The sequence below is a fragment of the Perca flavescens genome, chromosome 9 (assembly GCF_004354835.1).
Source record: "Perca flavescens isolate YP-PL-M2 chromosome 9, PFLA_1.0, whole genome shotgun sequence".
Lineage (NCBI taxonomy): Eukaryota > Metazoa > Chordata > Actinopteri > Perciformes > Percidae > Perca > Perca flavescens.
In genome coordinates this window covers 11,220,410-11,237,234 of record NC_041339.1, presented here as the reverse complement: position 1 = coordinate 11,237,234, position 16,825 = coordinate 11,220,410, and the positions used below count along the sequence as shown (strand labels likewise).

General features: G+C 38.1%; 1 protein-coding gene and 1 long non-coding RNA gene across 4 annotated transcripts in view; both read right to left on the bottom strand.

Moving 5' to 3' along the window:
• Positions 1 to 16,825, bottom strand: part of LOC114561536 (uncharacterized) — a 125,423-nt gene that overhangs the window by 57,284 nt on the left and 51,314 nt on the right. The gene's annotated exons all lie outside the window — the stretch shown is intronic.
• Positions 6,330 to 6,627, bottom strand: LOC114561539 (uncharacterized). The gene is made up of 3 exons (XR_003693377.1): positions 6,592 to 6,627; positions 6,441 to 6,512; positions 6,330 to 6,358 (listed from the first exon to the last, which is right to left on the bottom strand). It is a non-coding gene; the product is annotated as an uncharacterized LOC114561539 (long non-coding RNA).

The window sequence follows — 16,825 nt, the reverse complement described above, 5'->3', positions numbered from 1 at the left end:
TGGAGCTGCTGCTCTGCCCGATGCGTTCTATACACACGCTAAAGGGGGCTTTTCGCGTAGTATCTGACGCTGAGAACCACTGCTGAAGCGTCCGTATTTTACGAGTTGGGAGTGAGAACGGGTTGCGATTTGATAGTATTGAGCATTGCGATTTTCTTTTCCTTGAATAATACACTTCTAGAGACAATATATCATGAGACATTCCTAAAAACTAATTGTTTTCTAAAAAGAATGCACATCACGTCATTTGTAAAGAAGCACATAACATGTATTTTCTGCATTTTATGCTTTCGGTCAGAAAACGGATATGATTTATTCACCATCTATACTGTATAAACAAAAAATATATTAGGTGAATCATTGGTAAAAAAAAATAAAATATCAATTCTAGGGAAAACGATACATACGATTTTCAATTTTTTTATCCCAGCCCTATAATTCTTGCATAATCTGCCCTGTGATAGGGATAACTTGAGTGATAAAACTGAAAATTTTAGCATTCGGTATGTTTTTTATCCCCCAATTCTGAGACACATTCTCTGCGCATTGATTCAAAATGCCAGATTTGAAATTAAGTCTGAACAAAAAGTCTTTATGTTTGGCTAAGGTGGAAAGTTGGCATGTTAAAAATAAAAAATAAAAAAAATGGTGGGACAGATTTTTGGAATTGCAATTTAATGTCACAGTACTTTACAGTACAGTACTTTTGCAGACATTTCAGAAATTCAAGCAGTGTACTTAAGTATACTTTGAGGTACTTGAGATACTGCACTACAATTCAGAGGGAAATGCTGCTCGTTCAGAACGCAGCAGCTCGACTGGTCTTCAACCTCCCCAAGTTCTCTCACAATACACCGCTCCTCCACTCTCTTCACCGGTTACCAGTTGCTGCCCGAATTCTCTCTTCACTGGTTACTAGTTGCTGCCCGAATTCGCTTCCAGACACTAGTACTTGCATACAGGTCCAAGAACGGATCAGACCCAGCTTACATCCAGGACATGGTCAAACCATACACACACTACCACTTAGCTCTGCATCAGTCAACCTGCTTGCTGCTCCCTCACAGCCAGGGACATCTAATCACTCAACGAAATCCCGACTGTTTGCTGCCTGGCTCCTAAATGGTGGAATGAGCTCCCCATTGATATCAGGACGGCCGAAAGCCTACGCATCTTCCACCGAAGACTAAAAATACATCTCTTCCGACTGCACCTTGGATAAATAAATAAAAAATAAAAATAAAAAAAAGCTGCACTTTCATATGGCTCTTTGTTGTTTGGCTTATTTGAAGCTAATGTACTTGCACTTACTTCTTGTTGTCTGGACTTTGTACCTTCAAGGTTGAAAGCACTTAATTGGAAGTCACTTTGGATAAAAGCATCAGCTAAATGACATGTAATGTACTTTTTACTTGCCTACATTTATCTGACTCCATAGTTAGTAGTAACTTCAAAGATCAAGATTTTACATATACTGTCAAACATATGATCAGTTTGTAAAATATGATGCTATATTATGGATTAAACTACCCAACAGTAGCAGTTACAATTCTATCCACATAACACATTCATAATAATAACTAGATATACTATTTATTTTATGTAATATAGCAATTAAAAGAGCTCATTCTCTAAGTACTTTTAAGTATATTTAGATGACCAATGTGGAACATAGATTTAAAGCACAGAACAACAACTGTATATTATACAGGGCATAAAAACACTACAAACTGGCCTTTTGAATAGCAATTCATGTGTAAAAAGTTGTTTCCAAACTAAAAAAATACTATAATTTAACTGTGTACTTTTGCCTGTAAATGTGTTTGTCAGTTTATTGCACTTACACGTGTAAGGCCTCCAGTATGTGACTGTCTAACGCTTATCTCTCCAGGAGTTATAGGAGTTAATGAGAGCAACTTGACAATGTGAGACTACCTGGAGCCTGAGGGCCTTTTCGGGGAGTGAGTAAACCATTAGCCCTAGCCCCGGGGCAAACGACTCCTAAAAAGTGAGGAGTTCTGCAAAATCGTTTTATTACTTAGTCTCCATACAAAGCCGGAAACTGTGCTGGCGTATACTGGAGACAGGGAGAAGCTGCTTTGTCCTGTTCCTGCCATTGCAGATATCTAATGCGGTGTACTGTGAGAAACCTGAAGCCCGAGCTGGTCAAAACAAGTCAGAGATATAATACTGACATACAGTAATCCCTGCAACCAACACACATGCACTGGCTTTTTTAGAAAGGCAGTGTGAGTTGATACAGACAAGAGTAATGGGTCTCTTGCCTGTAACATGATTCTGTCTTTAGAAGGAGGCCTGAGGATGGGTGGGTGTGCACACCCTCAGTCCTCCCTGTTGGACATCACTATTCTTCAGCTCATTGTCTTTGTGTGATGGGTCAAGAAGATAAATCCTCTTAGCTCTCCGGTTTTGCAAACAGCCACAGAAAAATGATAGCCCTGAGAGCATATTTTTGGCATCATATAAATAAGAAATGAAAAAAAAGAAGAAATTATACCCCTGAAAGAATTATCTGGTTTGCAATCCTCGTATGGGATCCACAATCATGGGCATGCGAGACACTTTTACATACCAAACCATGTCGGTAACACTTTGTTATGTCACAACAGATGATATCTGATTATTCAGGCTTCCTCTGATCAAACTTTACAGACATTAATCAACACTAGGATCGTAGACAAATACATTATTTGGGTACGAACATATAACACGCTCATAACAAATATGAAAAGGATTTTAATTTTGGCAGTATTTTTCTTGACACTATCATTTCTGCCCGAACCTTAATAAATAGTTGTGGCTTTCATTTAGACTCAGTATAGGCTCCTTTTTAATGTTTTACTAGTGATTATGTAGGTTTTTTGTACTTACTATAATCACCCAAACCCAATCAAGTTGTTTTGTTTCAATACACCACATTGACCACGTGTTTAAAACAACAACCGTTTCTCATTGTTCATCAGTCACTTGTAAATGTGTTTCTACCGAAACGTAAATGAAGCAATTTCGTTCATTTATCATTATTTTTAGAAGACAGGTTTGGTATGAGGCGTATAAATGGAAGTAAAACTATTTAGTGTAGGACCCACCCTTCTAAAAAGATCATTAAAACCATGCTGTGTATTGTATATAATTAAATTGTGTAAGTAGTAAAACAATACAAACGCAAACAGGGCAAAAAATGCATTTTGAGTCCCCCCTCCTTTGCCCCATGGTGGTTTGGTCCACTGCTTGGTTTTCTCCAAGGGGGTAATGGTGCATTCTTTTTGTCCACCGAAGTTGATTTACGAGTCGTTTTCCGGAGTTACGAACCGGAAGTTGCAAAAAGAATGCCACTGAGGTCGTATATACGGCCCTTTCAAAGATGGCTACGTCGTGCATCACATGTAGTAAACATTGTGGTTTTCTACAATTTTAAGCACTTTTGTCGTTGTAACCAAATGAAGAAGTCGTACACATAGCACTGTATACTGCTACCTATAGGCATGTCGCTACAGTCTAATTATGAGTTAAATACCGCCTAATTAGTTATTTTGTAGCTTGTGCAGCTGAAATTGGCTAGAGACGCTCAGTTGCTATATGACAACAATGGCTTTAAGCCGAGTCTTGAGCAGAAAGCAGAGCAGTAGCCTAACGTTAACGTTAATCAAAACGTAATTTTCATGTATCAAACTGTGAAATATATTTGTGTAATATGTCAATAACTGGGTGAATAGAAGCCTAAATGTTACTAAAAATGTTACAAAAATCCATCTTTTCTCCAACTCGTAGTATTGTGTGACAAAAAGAATGCAACAAGCCACGGTTATTCGTTTTTCGACATGGATGTGATGTCACACTCGAGCTACTAGTCGCGATTACAAGACAAAAAGAACACACCATAAGCCTCTCCTCACAACCCGTACCTCCTATGGCGCCATTTTGATGCTAACAAGCACTCACTGTTTATTTCTAAAGAAACATGACAATGTATAAAAGGTTCCATTAACTTTTATGTCACGTTACGGCTCCGTAGTAGACGTTTTTGTAAAAATAGGCTAACGATTGTGTCATAACCACGCAACTTACTGTTGCATAGTAGAGGAATTGCTATGGAGTTATATTCCTATCTTTATTCAAGAGCGCATTCTTTCAATTTGAGAGCATTTCTCACTGATATTACGTTCAGATTTTGTAATAATTTCCCTCAAAACCTTGCTCTCACACTCAAATGGTCATGCTCTCGCTTGGATTTTCTCTGCTTGTGCTCAAACTTTGTGCTCGGACTCAGATATGTTGTTCTGTGGACAGATTCCACAACCAATAGAATGCCAGGTGTAATGTTGACCAATGAAATGATCCCTGCCCCGTTGAGGGTGCGTTCGTTTTATGTGAGAACATCCGTTGCGGCTGGCTCCTCTGTAACCATGGGTCTGTAACCCAAGTTTATTTAACCCCGCCGTCCATCGCTTTATTATTAGTATATGTCAATAATGTGCACAGAATGGTCGACGGTCTTTCACCTGCATCCATCAGGAAACGGGAGAAAGCTTTGAAGTGGGACATATCAAGTTACGTAGCTACACAACTATGAGGGTGAGTAACATAAATTAAGCACATAGCATATGGCGCTAGCCATAGCTAGCCTAGCTTGATGTCCGTAAACAAATAGCTTTTCTTTATATCGGTAGTTTAGCTAGCTAGATAGATTGAACGACATACTGTATGACGGACAGTATGTGTGTATTTACAACTGGTATTTAATGACCCCACTTTGTAATTTGTCCTCGTTTGGTTAACCATGTTCCTGGGGATTTGGCTAATTTCAGACATGCTAACATACAGCCTAGCTTGATGTCCGTAAACAAATAGATTTTCTTCATAGTTTAGCTAGATTGAACAACATATGACCGACAGTATGTGTATTTTTCCTCGTTTGGTTAACCTCTCCTTCCTGGAGATTTTGCTAATTTAATGTTAGAGCCAATAGTAAAACCTAAATTGTAATATAACTGAAAGAACACCAGAAACTGGATTGTTTGTGTTCGTTTTTGCATCACCGTTGTGTGTTCATCAGAATTTAGTCTTCATTTCTTCATATAACATTAGTTTGAAAATGATGGATTCATATCAGTCTGTATAAAATGTTGTAATGTTAAGTACAATGTTATCACTATAATAAAAACAGATCTAGAATAATTTGCTCCTTAAATAGCAGTTTTTTTTAATGAATACAAAGCAAACTGAACAGAAAAAACAAGCATTTTCTTTTCTTTTCTTCCAGTTGAGAATGAAGGGCTCGACCAATGCTGCATCATAGCAGCAGAGTCTTATCACCAGCCCATGAAAGCTAGAAGTCACCCTGCTGCTCCAGATCTACCTACTGTATGACTGGCTACAGACTACAACCATCTGCAACATCAACAGCTGCAATTAAAGTCTCTTGGGGTCATATGGGACTCAGTTGTTCTCCATACTGCATTGTACACTATTATTATTTTAGTAGTCTACAGACAACACAAAGTATCATTACTTAATCACAGTATATATTATTCTGGTGTACACTGTTGATGTGACTCACTGCTATTGATTATTTGTCACTTTAGCTTGCTACTACCTCATAACTTTGCCTTAATTGCTCTTGTTTAGTTAATTTATTTTCTACTAGTTATATATACCTCCTATTTAATTCAATTATTCTATAACTTGTGTTGCAATACCTGAATTATCCCTCTTGTGAACACTAAGCTTATCTTATCTTTATTTTAGTTCATATCATAACCCTGCTCACAAACTCACCTGTACCTTGGTCATCAGTTTGCCAATATCAATGTTCCTGCTACAGTAAATCCTACAGGCAAAGTGTACTGCTTCACAGGAGTATGAAGCATACGCTTTTTAGGTTTTGTGTCAAATATTGTGCAGTTGGTTATGAATTACTTATTGTTTTGACAAGGTAAATTAAAGCTGTTGAACAACCTGCAAGTGTCCACTCTGGTAAATTTAATTATACTGTTTTTAGATTTAGATTACAGAAAATGAAAAACCTATTTGCCTTGATAAGGGTTTTAATTTGTTGCAAGTATGAAAATGGCTTTAATAATCTTATTGCTCTGAAAAACCACAATGATTTAAGAAATATCAGTGATACTTAACATTTATTAATTGATTGTTTATGTGTGCAGACATTACAGGCACCTATTCATGTAAGCAGAGAACAAAATAGTTTGTTCTCTCTTTTATCACTTGGATTATGCAGGTGATGGTGCAGAAACGGGTGAAGTCCTTGTAGATCTCTGGCACTTTGATGACAGACCGATCCAGCAACTCTCCACTGTTGTCTTTGTATAGTGTGCTCCTATTTAAAACAAATTAATAGACATCAACACATAAGGTATTAGGTGTACATAGCTTTCTTTAACATTACTATCTTACCTTACCTTCTCTTCTCTGCTTTGCTTTGGATGTGTGGACATCACAGTAATTGTCTCTCCTGGGCCTTGTTGTGCACCCTGTGAATTTAAGCAAGAAAGAAATAAGTGTATGTAACATGATTTTACAATTAAATTATTATCAGACTTGCCAACGTACTTGGTTTGTGCCACTAATGCCTGCCCTCTGCACACAGGTGAGTACAGGGGGAACCAATGGGATTTTGCGTTTGGAGTAATGTACTGACTGGAACAACACAGTAGTGTGGTTGTACAACACTGGTCCATGCACACGGTGCAGCTCAACAGGGTACTTCGGCCCCACCTGGAAGAAGGGAAACTGAAACAAAATACTTGTTTTTTTTCTGTTCAGTTTGCTTTGTATTGATTTCATAAGGGTAAAAATAAATAACTGCTATTTTAAATAGTGTTTTATTATAGGAGTGGAATTGTACTTACAACTTTCTATACAGATATATATATATATATATATATATATATATATATATATATATATATGAATGTTATTGTTAAAATAATGTTATAAGAATTTAGAACATCTGAAAAACATGCAACAGTGATGTAAAAACTGATACAAACAATCCAGTTTCTTTTGTTTTTCAGTTATATTACAGTTTAGGTTTTACAATTGCCTCTAACATGTCTGAAATTAGCCAAATCCCAACATGGTTAACCAAACGAGGACAAATTACAAAGTGGGATCATTAAATACCAGTTGTAAATACACACATACTGTCCGTCATATGTCGTTCAATCTAGCTAGCTAAACTATTGATTTAAAGAAAAGCTATTTGTTTACAGACATCAAGCTAGGCTAGCTATGGCTAGCGCCATATGCTATGTGCTTAATTTATGTTACTCACCCTCATAGTTGTGTAGCTACGTAACTTGATATGTCCCACTTCAAAGCTTTCTCCCGTTTCCTGATGGGTGCAGGTGAAAGACCGTCGACCATTCTGTGCACATTATTGACATATACTAATAATAAAGCGATGGACGCCGGGGTTAAATAAACTTGGGTTACTGACCCATGGTTACAGAGGAGCCGCAACGGATGTTCTCACATAAAACGAACGCATCCTCAACGAGGCAGGGATCATTTCATTGGTCAACACTACACCTGGCATTCTATTGGTTGTGGAATTTTGATAGTGTGTAACACAGAAAAATCCAAGCGCGCAGGAGAGATCCGAGAGCAGCAGATTTGCAAGCGCGCAGAATCAGGCTGAGTGCGAGGAGAAAGTTCAAAGCTGAGAGCAGGAAATCTATCCACAGAACAACATATCTGAGTCCGAGCACAAAGTTTGAGCACAAGCAGAGAAAATCCAAGCGCGAGCATGACCATTTGAGTGTGAGAGCAAGGTTTTGAGGGAAATTATTACAAAATCTTAACGTAATATCAGTGAGAAATGCTCTCAAATTGAAAGAATGCGCTCTTGAATAAAGATAGGAATATAACTCCATAAATTGCCGTATAGTACAGGAGAAGCTCGCAGACAGTTTTGACTAACATTAGCTGTTTAAGTTTAATTACTAATGTTAACTAGCATTTTAGTTAGCAATAATTAGCCTGTGTCTATGTTATCTCCTTACATCTACGCTCTCCGTCTCTGCAAGATTCATAATGATTGAGATTTCTCTTGGCACAGCTACCAGAAGACCAGAAGTTGCTCACGTCACATCTACATCTTCAAGTTTAGCTTGTTTGGTAGCTTGTTGGATAGTTTTTAGCTAGCTTGCAAATTCCACCCAACGTGCTTTCATGCTACACACTGGTTTTAGAAAATGAGCCAAACAAAGTGTCACTCATCCAGTGAGAGCGTTGTGTTTTTCTACGCTGTGACAAGAGTGTGTGAATGAAACATTAAGCTTTTATATTTTACTAATTTAGCGGCCGGCTGGCTGGCTACTTAGCTAACGTTAGCTTGTTTACTAGGAGGCTCAGTTCCGCATCATCTGTATTAGAGAAAAGAGTCACTTCATCCGACTTTTGAAGTGAATAAAACAGCTTTGCCAGCCTACATATTATATATTCTAAACAAGTACAATTTTGTATGTAATATTTGTGTCATCTTCAATAATTACTCTTAAGAAATTTTATGTTCATTGTCCCCCCAATTTGTTAGAAGAAATTTACGGCATGAATAGGGGAGTTAAAATGAACCACCATGTCTAAAAATAAATAATCTTATGGTGCCGTACAATCCTGCCCACCATGCATTGACAGAGCAAGAGACATTTTTTTGGTAACATGGCAAAAGTTTGATATAGGTGGAAGTTTGAGTTAAACTTTCCAAATCTTGAATCTACAAAGGTTAAGAACACTGGCTGATCACCACACTTCGAGTCTTTTGAGTATATTACAATTACTTTAAAACACATGAAACAATTCCAAACATGGAGGTGATTTATTACATTAGCGGTGAGCCATAGAGACCAGCACAAAGGGAGATTTTATGAAGATTACAGCGATGAAATAGTCAAATTTATTATCTTGACAGCTGGATATTCCAATTTCTTTGCCGCTGAGCCATGTAGATTTTCCAGAGTGCAAACACGTTTAAGTACTTCTTCAGAGTCAATTAAATCAGATACTAGTTAAATTACCATTTTTATTAACCTACAGGTTCACATTTTTGTAATTTTAATCACTATTGGAAAGACTATTAGAACAGCTTTCCTATGAAGACAGAAACGAAGGGTCATTTAGAGAGCGGCAGAATTAATCACACAATGTCACTTCAAATCTACCTTTCAATTCACTTTAAAGCGCGCTTTATGATTTACAGTACATGTGCAGAGAGTTATCTGTGGTTAGTTAAAGGAGAGATTAGGAATGGTGATGGGCTGCACCCACCTAAAGCTCCAGGAAACTTGAGCATCACACCTGAGCCAAAGTAAGATTATTAAAATGAAGGTTGTACAGTATTTCAGAAGGCTTAGAGCGGGGGCCGTTAAATATCCAAAGTTCAACTACTGTCAATATCACGCTACAAATTATTTTCCATTCCCCCCCATACCTGTGGAGTCTCCTGTCCCTCCTCCACTGTGTGTGTGTGTATGTGTGTGTGCCTGTGTGTGAGGGGGGGGGACGCCTCTGGAGTGTGGACAGTAAATTATATACCGATAGAACATTAACCTTTAGTTGTGGTGTTAAGATGGAGCCTCAATTAACAAGAATAAATAATCCTTGTGATTACTTTTGGCTGGCCTTTATCCCGTACATAACCTAATTAAATGGACCATCCAAACATAAAAACCACAGCTAATCAAGAGCTTTGCTGAGGCATTGCAATATGTGGGAAGTGTGTGATTTTAAACACACACACACACACACACACACACACACACACACACACACACACACACACACACACACACACACACACACACACACACACACTACCTCCTCACAATTCAGATAATTGAATCTACAAGGCATTTATTTTAAACATAAAATATTTTTTTAATTTAGAGAACATTTTGTAAATTAAAAAATGTAGGTAGAGTTAACCTTTTTCCGAAGTTAATTAAATCCAATCAATAAGATAATAACTAATATAATAACCAATGTATGTACTCCCCATCGCTGAAGGTTTTTCCTATTAATTTATGAACAATCAGAGTGGCCTTACATGATCGGTGGGGGAGTTGTTCATAGCAGAACCAATGACTTTAGCCTTCAAAATGTATTTTAAAAAAAAAATCCATTAAAGGGATAGACAATGAAAACTTATTTAGAGTACATGTTACACAGAAATTGACCAATAATGTCTTTATGAGTCACAGACCAACCTAATTTTGTTTCTGTCAATATAAGCTCTATCCACGTGCTTTCAAGAGATGTCCTTTACAAAACATACAACACCCAGTATGAATCCAGTCACATGCTTCTGCCATGTTTGCAGCTTCATTCCAAACAAAGCAGTGTGCAACACCATGAATGCTTATGTAAATGCTTTACATGATGTTTAGAGTAAAACATGATCTCTCAGGAGATCTGATGGTAGATAAACTAATTTTTCAATCCCTTAAAGTGAGACTTTTGACAGAAAGAAGAAATAACCAATGTTTCCTCTTACAAATGAAAAGCTGAATTCCTAAGCAATAAAAAGGCACCCTTGCTCAGTTTATAATAGAGATGTTCCGATACCAATATCACTATCGGAGTTTATGCACCGATCCAATACTACGTAGTTTAGCCATGAAGAAAATCTACTTTAAAGTAGTTTATGTTCTTTTTCCATTATGACTGACTGTCAAACTAGATAGTAAAAGAACGTTCTGTGGCATTCAATGTTTGTGTTTGTTCATGTTTCCCAAAATAGTTTTACCTGAGCCAGGCCATGCCACAGAGAAACCTAATGGGACCGGACAAATATTCTCGCTTTCTGCAAATGTTTATTATTATTGCAACAATCCAAAACAATGACAAATACTGTCTAGAGCATTCTCCAAGGTACTGTACGCTCAAATAATATGCTGAAAGCATAATATGTCAAACTCAAGTCCATCTACAACAGCAAATGGCCATATTGACCTGAATGGAACATTACTTGGTAATAATAACACAATGTAGTGTCCCACTTTACACTTGGAAAGGTTAACTAGACATCCTATTTTCTTAAACAGCTCAACACAAAACAATGACAGCAACAGACACATTGTACAAGTACATTGGTCAGCAAAATGAAACAATGTCATTGTCTTTAAACAATGAATCAGTTATCAAAATGTATATTTGTTATGTTCTATTCAAAATAGACACAATATTGCAAATTCCATTTAATGCCACTAATTTGTTTTGACGTGCGTTAATAAACGCATTCTGTAATTTGGGCCTTGTGCCGCTCCGTAGTTTTGGATATCAAACTGGGGTGAGTGCAGAGCCGCTGCACCAGCGCTGTACTCACCCCAAGACACCGTTAGCTCGGGGTCATAGCACATTATTTTGACCCACAGTGGGAACTTCGGTCTTATGCTTTGACTGTTATGAAGATAGAAGAGAGGCCTTTCACCGGCGTGTGCGCCGAGCTACTTGCACCCCGCTGTCTGCAAGTAGCCAGACAGCGGGGCCTTAAACATAAAGTCGGCACACTGTCCACTGATAGTAATGTAATGTAATTTTATTTAAACAGGGACAATGCTCAATTCAACATTAACCTTGTATAACAAGGAGAGATGCATTGTACCAGGTTGTAGCACAATTGCTATTTTCTGCCCGTAGTCCCTGGGCAAGTAGGTAAAACAATAAATATTCAATGCAATTTACGTACAAAACATCACAATATACAATTTCAGAAACACATTCACACCTAATTTACAAACATACAAATGTGCAAAGTTGTATCAATAAAATGATCATGGGCTCAATCGTTCCCACATCCTAGTGCGCGCAACAGGATTGCGGCGTCCAGACAACTCCTGTTGGAGCATATGCCTCCACCTAGCCATCACAGTTTTTCTCACTCTTTAGTCACTGTTTGTTTGAATTTATTTTTTGTATCACCCTGTTTTGATCCCACTTAGTAGAAGGGGATGCTTGATTTTCCCACATGTGAGGTTAACCGTCTGAGGATGAAAGACGCACTGGCCCATCCAAACGATGTTTGACAACCCTCCTACTCAAAAAAGCGATATCCCAAAATTTCATTTTTAGACTTTTTTTTTTTATCTATTTCATCCATATGTTACAGTACTTTGTGAACTTATGGTTTTGGTAAACTCATTTCAAGCATCGAAACAATTCCTACAACACATCATACAGTAAGTTAAGGTTTGTTTTCAAAGGGGATTTGAGGAATTTCAAAAAGCGAACATCCACATTTCAGTTTTCGCACCAAATTATCTCTTTACACATTGCTCTAGAAAAAAATGTGGGCCTCACCATTCGGAAAGCAGAGTTTGTTCTGAATCGCATCTGTTTTATGCAAATACCCTAAAAAGGTAAATTTAAGAAGATGTGTGATGAAAGTTTTCAATCTTGGTTACAAATAACAAAGAAAATTAATTTTAATTACATGTTATTTAGCTGACACTTTTATCCAAAGCGACTTACAATTGCTATATATGTCAGAGGTCGCACGCCACTGGAGCAACTAGGGGTTAAGTGTCTTGCTCAGGGACACATTGGTTGATATATCGCAGTGGGAATCAATCCCAGGTCTCCCACGCCAAAGGCATGCGTCATATCCACTGAGCCACCACCACCCTAAGAAACTACAAAAGAAAGGGCCCCAACTTAAACAAGTTCAACTAAGTAATAAATAAACTACGTTGCAACCTAACCAAATGAACCTCCCTTCTCAATGAAGCACCAGGACTTATATACCCACATGGACTACCCTACCCATACACTAAGGGGAGCTTAACTGATACACATCTAACATCTAGCATCTAACCTACTTAGGAGATACCCAACCTAAACAACCTATTAAAAGAAATGATTTACAAAGAATGAATTAGCTTTAAAAAAAAATCATGAGAAATTTACACAGTAAGGATTATTGTGGAAACTCTAAGTTCCAGTCCTCCCTCCTTTCATCTCCCTGTTGGCTCCTTCCACTTCCTTAAAAGGACCTTTCTCCCATGCTTCAGGCACTGGGGGCCAGCAGCAGATACGGCCGCCACAATACCCTAAAAGCATTTTTACATATCTTTTTAAATTCACATTTTATTAGGTTTATTAGGGTATTTGTATTTAAACTGATCCCAATGTGTTTCATATCAAAATGTTGAAAACCAACTCAGCTTTCTGTAAAGGGAGACCTAAATGTGTTCCAGACCAACGTGTGAAGAGATAATTTGGCTCTAAAGCTGAAACGTTGATGTTTTTTTTTAGAAATTTCTCAAATCTCTTTAGAAAACGAACCTACACTGGGGCGGCCGGATAGTTCACCTGAAAGAGCGTGCCCCCATTTACAAAGTCCTTGTTGCAGTGGCCGCAGTTTTGACTCTGACCTGTAGCCCTTTGCTGCATGTCATTCCCCCTCTCTCTCTCTCTCCCCTTTCACATCTTCAGCTGTCCTATATAACAAAGGCCTAAAAAACAATAAACAAGCCTACACTCAATTGTTTTGGTGCTTGAAATTAATTTACAAAAGTGTTGGGTTCACAAAAGTAGCGTAATATGAAAAGAAAATAGCCACAAATTACCTGGTTTTGGTCTTTCAAATGTGACTAGTGACTATTTGCTGTTTTCCTTTGGATGCATCTGCCAATCCAATGTGACATTCTACACTAAAATGAGAGTGCTTTTTTTCTATTTCTATATGAATTACGAGTTAAAGTTAAAATTAATTTAAGAAAAACTTTCCTATCGATTCAGCTGTTCATCTCCCATTCACTGCGCTTGGCGCTCTGCATCTCCTCAGACAGAGTGCCCGGAGTACGCTCTGTTACTCCCAGTGTGTGCTGCTGCTCTGAATAACCCAACAGCATATCCCAACAGCGCTCCAAAGTTACCAATGGAACAGTACGTGCCAGAGTGCTTGGAGTGTCTATTTACGAACTTTGTCTTCTTGTAAAGTGAATGTTTTTACTGTTGGTCAGACCAAACAAGCAATATGAAAATGGAACTTTTGTAGTTGTATAATTGATTTTATTTGTTTGGTCACATTGCTTTGAATGTATTTCTTTGTTACAGACCGTAGTAGACCGACCAGATTTGAACTGAGGACGTTGCTTTTCATTGTTCTAGGCCACCAGAGCACCCTGGGGTTTTGGAAGTTGTGATTAATCGTGAAAATAATCAGTAGATAAATTAATAATGTAAATGATCTTCAGTTGCAGCTTTAACCCAATCAAGGACTTGTTTTCAATTTTCGGAGTCATATGTTGCTCTTACCATAAGTCACTCTATAAAAGAGTGCCAGCTAGATAAATGCATTGTAAACTATATTTGCAGCCATTTTACTTGAAGTCTGAGTGTGTGTGTGGGATAATGATGTACGGTAATAATAATGATGTAAGGAAAGTGACAATATAATAATAATAATAATAATAATAATAATAATAATAATGTAATTATTAATAACAGTGTCTGCCACCAAGTTGTCATAAAGCAAAATATTGCTAGGAAATGGTGTTTAAGGAAGACATAGTACCTTGTCTAGACACATTATATTTCCATTTTAGTTAACAACACGTCAACAACAACATTATCATTTTGGCTTGCAGTTACACAAGTGTTATATTACTTAATTGCACCAGTGTTAAAACACTTACAAAACTGAGCACATCTTTAACTTCCAAAAACTGTTTCGAAACAGTTTCTCAGTGGACAGTTGAACTTATTTGAGTTTTTTTAGTGCAGTAATATCAAATGTGGCTTCATTGTTATTTTGCAGGTTGGAATTGGTTTTAAATAGGCCATAGGAAATTGACTCCATTTAATCTGAGCATTGAAATGTAGACCGTGTAATCAGTTCTCGTTCACATGTGGGCCAAGATAAGACTGGTTTTATTTGTGTGTAAATCTATCCTGAGAGGCCTCATTCTTGGCTGTGGCAATAGTAAGCCATGCCTCCAAGCTATAGCAGTGTTTGTATGTGTGTGTGTGTGTGTGTGTGTGTGTGTGTGGACATAACTGGTCCTTCACTTCGAGTCCCCACCCTCTGCCTCAGGATCCTTGTGTAATTATGAGATGATCTGGGCATTGCACACAAAGCATGGTCACACAGCCTCAGGAAGTGAGCACAATAATCTTTGTAACAAGGCGAGGAAGCCTCTCTCATGGTGGAAATAAGGAAATGTAACTCAAGGGGAGATAACATAATATGATTCGTTTTCTGTATTGTTCAATAAGAGAAGAAGTTCAACAGAGGTAACCTAAGCAAACAAAAAATCTTGACATGTATTGTGGTACGAACACTGTACTCTTTGTTTCAGCAGAAGTTGCAGTGTAATACAATACGTGTGCGTATTCTTAATCGTTTGCATCTATATCTGTTACTTTAGCCCCGCAGTGGCACCATGCATTATGAAGAAAACTTGATTGCGAGCTGTCACCTGAGCCTCGTTCCACTTTAATTACGTCTGCCGTGTGGACGTATATGCATAGAAATGGCTTATTTGAAGAGCGCATGAAAAGGAGTTAATTTGAAAAACTACAACAAAACCATTTGTTCCCACCAAAACAGCACTCGCTTGTATGACAAACGATGCTTTAGTCTTATGAATAATTCTTAAATTCTAAGCAATCAAATTTGAAAGATATCGTAAATCCTGTTTAAATGGCCTCATTCATTACATCGCGGATATGGGGGGATACGAATAAAGTGTTGCGTCTGAAATTGTCACTGACTTCATGCGTCGCTGGGAGATGTTCAGCGCGGAGCTGATGTATGGTACGACTGACTGTATGGTGATGGAAATGTCGCCGTGGCCTCGTTAGCATTCTGCTGTAACCCTCGGGCAGGGGTGTCAGATTCTCTCAGAATTTACAGCTCAGTTTGGAACCGAAAGAGTCTGTGCATAATGGCTATGAGGGGCACTAATAATCAAAATACTGATCCACTCTAGCAAGGTCTGGTATGAAGTAGATGACAACTATGTATGTGAAAAAGGTTACACAAAATATCTGTGTATTAACAGTCATAGGTCTGTATATTTTAACAGAAATTGTCCACAGAACGCGATTAAGGGCCCTATCTTGCAGCGCAGCACAAAGCCTGACGCAAGTGTCTTTGCTAATTTAGGACCAACGCAGTTGTCAATTTCCCGCCCAGCGCCCATGTTGTTTAAATAGCAAATGCACCTGCGCCCATCTGTGCGCACGTGAGCGTGCTGGTCTTACAGGGAGATGTGTTCAGGTGCATTCTTGGCATATTGCTATCTTGAGGCAGTGGAAAGTGATCGCCCCATGGACCAACAAACACCTGGTCTAAGGTCAATAACGCAGTATTTCATTGATATTTTAACAGTGCATTAGTAAAACACACACAGGGACGCGCAACAGGACACAAACATGCAAAAATATTACAATGTGAAATATTATTATGGAGTTTTTGGTGGCATAGTGCTCATGCCATATATGAACTGCTCGCACGCTACCACTTCACGCATGAGCAGATCAGCTTCTTCTCCAGAAAATCTCTCCTTCCTGCTTAGCAAATCCGCCATCATAATAGCAACGCGCCTGGCTTTTAAAGGGAATGGGAGATGACACTCTGATTGGTTTATAGCATGTTATGCCCAAAACACACCTATGAATTAATGAAGACACTAAGTACAACCCTTTGGAACCATGCGCCCAGTGCACAGACCCTTTTTTCAGCCGTTAAACGAGCAAAAGTGGATTCATACATGCCCTAAACGCACCTGCGCCGTGCACTTAGATCATTAAAATAAGGCCCTAAAAGTTGTTTTTCAGT